The sequence below is a fragment of the Halichoerus grypus genome, chromosome 3, assembly GCF_964656455.1.
Source record: "Halichoerus grypus chromosome 3, mHalGry1.hap1.1, whole genome shotgun sequence".
NCBI classification, from domain to species: domain Eukaryota; kingdom Metazoa; phylum Chordata; class Mammalia; order Carnivora; family Phocidae; genus Halichoerus; species Halichoerus grypus.
The window spans coordinates 133,378,140-133,385,224 of NC_135714.1; the positions used below are offsets into that span (position 1 = coordinate 133,378,140).

Here is a 7,085-nt window from a genome sequence, read left to right on the forward strand (position 1 = left end):
CTAAGCCTACATTTCTGTAGGGGGTACTCAAGGGGTTTAGTCAGGTTAAAGGTTGATTGTAAAAACAGCAATAACAGCAGAGGCCTGGAAGGCCAGCCCCGGAACGCAGCACAGCAGGGCCAGGCGCCTGCTCCCTGAAGTCGTGAAAGGGCCGAAGAGCGCGTCTTAGAGGGACCTGGACCTGGGGCCCTGGGCGCCCTGAATCCTACTTGTCTATGAAATGCAGTTAACATATCAGCTGGACCTATTTCCCGAATGCAGGGTGACCCTTCTGTTATTTAAAGATGTAAAAAATGCTGGAGACTTGAGAAAAAAGGCCATGGAAGGTGCTATTGATGGTTCATTAATAAACCCTAAGGTGATTGTCGATCCATTTCAGATACTTGTGGCAGCAAACAAAGAAGTTCATCTCTACAAATTGGGAAAAATAAAGACAAGAACTCTATCAACTGAAATTATTTTCAACCTTTCCCCAAATAACAATATTTCAGCTTTGAAAAAATTTGGTATCTCAGCAAATGATTCTTCAATTCTTATTGTTTACACTGAAGAGGGAGAAAAACAAAGAAATCAAGAAGACCTCATATCTCAGGTTGAAGCTCATCAAGTTTCTCTAAAAAACCTTCCTGACATAACAAATATTACAGAAGTCAAAAAGATATATAAACTATATTCAGAAGAAGAAAGTATTGGAACATTATTGGATGGTATCATTTGTAGAATGTCAACAAAAGATGTTTTGTGAAATGACAGAAGTATTAAAAATTTTAAGCATTTATTAAAAAAACAAAACAAAAAAAAGAGCAATAACAGCAACAACCTCAAAAATAATATTAGCTGATAATTTCTCAGTGCATAATGGGTGCCACTCTTGTTTTAAGCATCACATTTGTATTAACAATTTGCTATTCACAATAAACCTATGAGGTAGGTACTATTTCTAATCTTCTCAACACTGGAGTGTATTGACCTACTATTTTTCCGATTTTATAAGTGATGAAACTGTATTCAAAGAACTCAAGTGACTTGTCCAATGTTTACACCACTACTAAATCATGAGAGAAAAGCAGTGTGACTGAAGAATCTATGCAATTAACTACTTTACCATATTGTCCTCAGGGTTGACTTTAATCGTTGTTGTTTTTTTTTTAATAAAGAAAAGATAAAAAGAGAAGTATTCAAACAAATGAATTAGTAGCTCATTCTCTCCTATTTCCTTTTGTATCAGTAATACTCAGTCATGTAACTGAACATAGACTAGAAATATGTAGAGGCTTTTAAGAATAGTGAACTGTTTTGGAATGGATACATGTAGCTCAAGTACCAGAGGCTCCACGAAGAAATATTAATTGGGCTCTGAACCATGCAGATTAAGAAGCATACAAATATAAATCAAATCAGAATTGTTGAAATTAAAGAACATACTGCTCCATGAAATGATCCAAAATAGAAACCCTGATTCCATGGTAGGAAAAACTGGCTAAACACCAAAACTTGAAAAACACATGCACAGACCTGAGAACATCCTCCAAAAATGTGTTTCTTTTTATCACCAACCTAAGGTTTATTATTTTCACATCTCTGGAAAAGCCTTGAAAACAGTGGTTAAAATACATTTAATATTTAACTTACTAAACTAACTTATTGTCAGTCATTTCAGCTGATATTTCTGAAAGCCACATACTGCCTTCTTATTTATTTATTTTTCATGAATTGAACTGATCTTCAAACAGTGTTAACTTTAGGGCTGGCTAAGCAATTCCTTAAGCTCCTCCTATTCCTACATAACCAATTCTTTTCAGCATGGGGAATACAGAGAAAAGGGTATCAGGGAGCAAGAATTCCTTTCCCCTTCAAGAATCCTTGTAGCTGGACCAAGAGTCAAATTGACATGAGACAGATTAACAGGAGATATTCAAATTTAATAGTATGTACAGGAAATCTACACAGACATAGGAATTCCAAAGACAGTCAGGAAAATGAGGAATATTTGTCATCCTGAACTAAGGGGGGGGGGGGGTATTGGTCTGGAACTTGAGAGGAAAGGAATACAATTCACAGGGTAATAAGAAGAGCAGATGTTTCATAATTAGATGTTTGCCCTGCCATACAGATGGGTCACTCAGATAATATTTATGTCTGCTATTAATCCTTAATCTGGAAAAAATCCCCAATTTAGATTCTTCCATGCAGTTAAGGGAGGAGAAAAATTTCTCAGGAAACTGTAGGGTCTCAATTGCCTTCAGCTCAAATAGTCTGCATGCCACGTGGCTCATCTAGGGGCAGCCTGCCCTTGGGCCTTACAGTTCCCTCCTCTGAAACTTCAGGGAAGGTGACCTGGTATACTGTTTCATGTCCTTGAACTAGTCCCTTACTCCCAACAATAGGTCAGTTCAGTTAAGTTCATTTCATGAGGAAGTGATGCAGTTGTGTTCTAAAAGTTAGGCTTATGGTTCCAGTAGTCAGGCATTAAATGAAAAGTATTTCTATGGAAACAAAAGAAAAACAACAGTTAATGATTGGATCAAATTATAAACTTGTTTCTGAGTTCTCAAAGGTAGCCAGTCAAGATTTCTAGATGTCAGGCCCCAAGCATCTGCAGATAGAGTGAGGGCAAGCAGTGACAATCTGAGCGATTGTCCTGGTTTGTAGTTTAAATGTCTGGGGATCTTTTGGAGTGGCCCACAGAGCAATAGACACAAAGATCATCTATACATCAACTATTGTGGTAATTTCTCTGCAGTTTACATCAAGTTGTTTATATTCAGTTTGAAGGGATTTAGAAAAAAGGGTAGTATTAGCTCTCAAATGATTCTAAGTCAAAAGATGGGGGAAAACAATCAAATGTTAGTTTAGAGAGTTGTAACCAGGCATTGGAGGACTAGAATAAACCAGGATTTAGTCCAGTTTATAATGAATAGTATCCACATCAAATATCTACAAAAATGCACTATTGAAACAAATTTTCTCTCTATAATCGCTCTCATTTCTACCAAAGATAGCCAAATTAACACTATTTGCAAAATAAGGCTAGTTTCAAAAAACAAAAACAAAACTTGGCCTGATGATTTTCATAAGTCTTGCAATAACCATATAGATTCTTTAAAAACTACTCTACTGGAATTTTCATTAGGAATCTCTAGACTGAACTTTTAACAGCCTCTGAAGGCCGGAACCCAAGCCAAATACTTGTCATCAGACTATGCCTACAATACCTATAGATTTGGGTGAATTCCTTTCTTCTCGAGGTCCTCAAAGTATTGTCTCCTGCACCTGCTAGGAATGACCTTCTTTACTTACCTGGCAAGGCTCTGGGAAGTCTGTAAGCAAGGTACCAGGCTCTTATTTCCAAGGGGCTTTATTGACTCCATAAAGCCAACCTGAGTTCCTCAAAGCTGGTCATATCTGAGTGTATGCATGTCTCTCTCAAATAACACGTTCCAGTCAAAGCTTTAGTAATATAACCAATGAGTTCAGGTGTGTCCTGTCATAAGAAATATGGATTCTTATTGAACTTATGCAAATAAATATTTTGCCATAAAAATTTAAGAATACTACCTGAGAGTTTTTGAGTTCTAGAGGGTTCAGGCAGGGAGCAACATAAATGTTTCAATTTATTCACAAAGGTATATTTTATCAAATCACTGTCAGTTTGCTTAAAATAAAAAGTTTTCTTAAATCAAGAAAAACAAAGCATTTTTAAAAAGTCAGCAATGTTACAAACAATAAGTTGTAAAATTTGTAATTATCTTCCTTAGTTTATTCAAGTCCCATGATATTAATTCTTGTTCTGCTTGAATTCAGTTTTTCTAGTCAAACCAGAGATTTTTACCTAGTTCAGTTTTATGATCTTAAGGCTATCAGAAACCTGTACTCAGAGTTCTTTCCATGAATCTCACTGAAGTTGAAACACATCTTCAGGAAGCTCTTACAAGAGCATCTGAGTAACAGTGTAACTGTCTGTAAATGAGAAAAGACTTAAAAATGGCCATGCTTAAAGAGCTGATTCGAATTAATTACAATGCAGTTGATAAGGAAATCTGATTATTTTGAACACACACCACCTCAAGATAAAAACATACCTGATTATTATCATTAGTTTCTAGGAGTTTTGTACAATTTTTAGAAAACTTATTTTAATAACGTATCTCTAGAAATAGAATCTAAGAGGGTTTAATATCACTTATTCTTCCCATGTAGTTTAACATATGAAATAAGCCTAATTAGTTTAATTTCTCACAATGTTATTTTTTGGAAATGTTTCAAGGGCCCGCTGGAAAATTTCAGTTAGATTGTGGTCCAAAGGCCTTATTTTAGAATTTGATTTTGGGAAGTATGTCAAAAAATATCAAAAGGTTTGAATATTTGATTAAATATGAACAGAAATCATTATGAAACAATATTGAAGTATACATTTAATCAAAGTGACAATAAAAGATTTCAAAGGCAAATACAGTAGGTTACATAGTTGTGAGCAAAACTTAGCTCTTTCAATATCAGCACTCAGTTTTCCTACGTAATCAAGGGCAAACATATAACAATAAATTATATATAATGAACATAGCAAATTATTTTGGCAAAACATGGAATCCTTTTTTCTTAGGTAGATAACTTAAAAGGTAAAGAAAAACTTTCGTTTATATTTTCTTATTAAGAGCAAACCAATATTCAAGAAATCTTTGTCCTTTTAATAAAGAGAACACAAATATTTTGCACTAGTGTACTTTTTTTTTTAAGATTTATTTGTTTATTTTAGAGGTGGGGGAGCAGAGGGAGAGGGAGGGATAAACCCAAGTAGATACAGGGCTGAGCACAGCCCCATGTGGGGCTCCATCTCAGGAACCTGAGATCATGACCTGAGCTGAAGCCAAGAGTCAGATGCTTAACTGACTCTGCCACCCAGGGGCCCCTGCACTAGTGTGCTTTTGGTATTAGAACTCATTTGCTTACTTAAATTTATCTTAATCGTAGCAAACATTGATCACACATGTAACTCCTCTCTAAAGATTCCCTCTCCGCAAACCTGCAAACTGTTTACATTCAGACTTTGTCCTCAGTCTTCCCTCCCCAAATAACCAGCCTCACTTTAGGACAAAACCACTTTCTTTTCCCCCAAACAGAACCATATTCTTATTCTTTATACTTTTTCTTACTGAAATCACAAATCTTACTTTCCTTGCATGGAAAGTTGTTTCCCTTATCATTTCCAGTAGTCTTCATTATATCGATTAGATTTTGTAATGGTTAGAAACCTTATTTTCTCGTGAAAGCTGAGTAATGAGCAATTGTGAACTGTCTGTTACACAAGAGTTCTTTTTTTAAAAAAACATTTTATTTATTCATTTGAGAGAGAGAGAGAGAGATTGAATGCGCAGGAGCCCGGGGAGGTGCAGAGAAGCAGACTCCCCGCTGAACAGGGAGCCTACCATGGGACTCTGTCCCAGGATTCTGGATCATGACCTGAGCAGATGGCAGATGCTTAACCGACTGAGCCACCCAGCTGCCCCAACAAGAGTTCTTTAGATTGGCAAAGCTGTTAATATATTTCATAATTTTAGAAACTTTTTCACAGTATAATTTTTCAATAAAGCATAAAGCATATTTACGAAAAGACCCAAATTTATCTTTAGTTTTTCTGTAATAAGACAAAAGTAGATAAACCCAGGTTTAGTACTTAATGCTTCATTATTTTATCTCATTTGGAAATGACCTAGATAGTCAACAAATTTAACTTGACTCATCATTTAACTTAACAGAACTTTGTTTTAGATTACCAAATATTTTGGGAGCTATTTAAAAGTTTATCCACAAATCTTTTCATTTATTTACATCTATTTAGTTTATTTGTTCTTAACAATTATGTTTAGACTACCAATAAAACTTAATGAGGCACTAAACACATTCAGCCATTCTAAGCTTTTTTTTCTAAAAAAAAATTGCAACAGGGATATCATGACCTTATTTGACTTTCAGTCAACACAAGCAGAATAAAAGTTTTATATTTAATGCTGATAATTCTAAAGATAGACATGTATATCTTAATTAAACCAAAGACGTTAACTTAACTATGATACCAAATATTTTCCCAGATCATGTGAACCTGAAAACATCTGGGTTAGCTCTTATCTTTCTGAGTTTTAGAATACCCAATTCTTACAAGGGCTTGCCTTTAAACTGATTAAATAGAGCCCTTTTACAATTAATTTTAGCAACACCATCCAGAGGTAGAAAAAATATCTCACATTTACAACATACATGGACACACATTTTAAAAATACACAGACAAGATGCAAACAAAATCTTACAGCTTTTGTTTTTACTAATATTTGTGCAGAGGATATTATAGGCTCAATTTTCAAAAAACCTTACTCTTTTTTTTTTTTTTCTGATGAAAAACTTCTCCCTTAAGTTTGCATTTCAAAGAAAGGTTCTAGTTCCTAGAGAATGTGGGGGTAGAAAATTTACATCACAAAAGCATAGACAGACTACCCAAGATTTTGCCAAGGTGGATATTTGGAATATATCTGTCCATTATCTGAGGTGTTAGACTCTGTAGTTTGTATTTTAAAAAGGCCTCTTCCTCTCTCTCTCTCTCTTTTTTTTTTTTTCCTTTCTTCAGTCTCAGGCAACTGTGGGCTGTGTTTACATTTAAAAGATACAGTAAGATTTATAATTTGAAGGGACAGAGAAAGAATGTAATTTAAAAAATTTTTCCCTAGAGTTTCAGGGTAATTGCTATTTAAAATTTACCTTTTTTTTTTTTTTTTTAAGTACAGAACAATTTTGTTCCAATATCCTGATCTTTTATAATATCCACAAACATTTTGATAGGAATAGGTGAGCTTTAATGATTGATAAAGATAGGTGGGTTTTGACTTGCTTCTAGAGCTGCGGTTCTGGTTTTGCATAAATTTGTAAGACAAAAACAGTTGTTTCTAATTCCCCAAAGAATTGGATTACAGCCTAAGTATCAAGAGACAAACTAGTCTTTTTAACAGAATTTGCTTCTTTATATCAGGGAGAATTTTTAAATAAAATAGGAACCAAAAGATCTATGCCTTTATGAAGTCTGTATAATGTATTTT

The 7,085-nt window shown here is 34.6% G+C and overlaps 1 pseudogene; it reads left to right on the forward strand.

Moving 5' to 3' along the window:
- The first annotated feature begins 201 nt into the window (after nucleotides 1-201).
- Nucleotides 202-790, forward strand: LOC118528808 (EKC/KEOPS complex subunit TPRKB pseudogene; annotated as a pseudogene).
- Nucleotides 791-7,085: the final 6,295 nt, after the last annotated feature.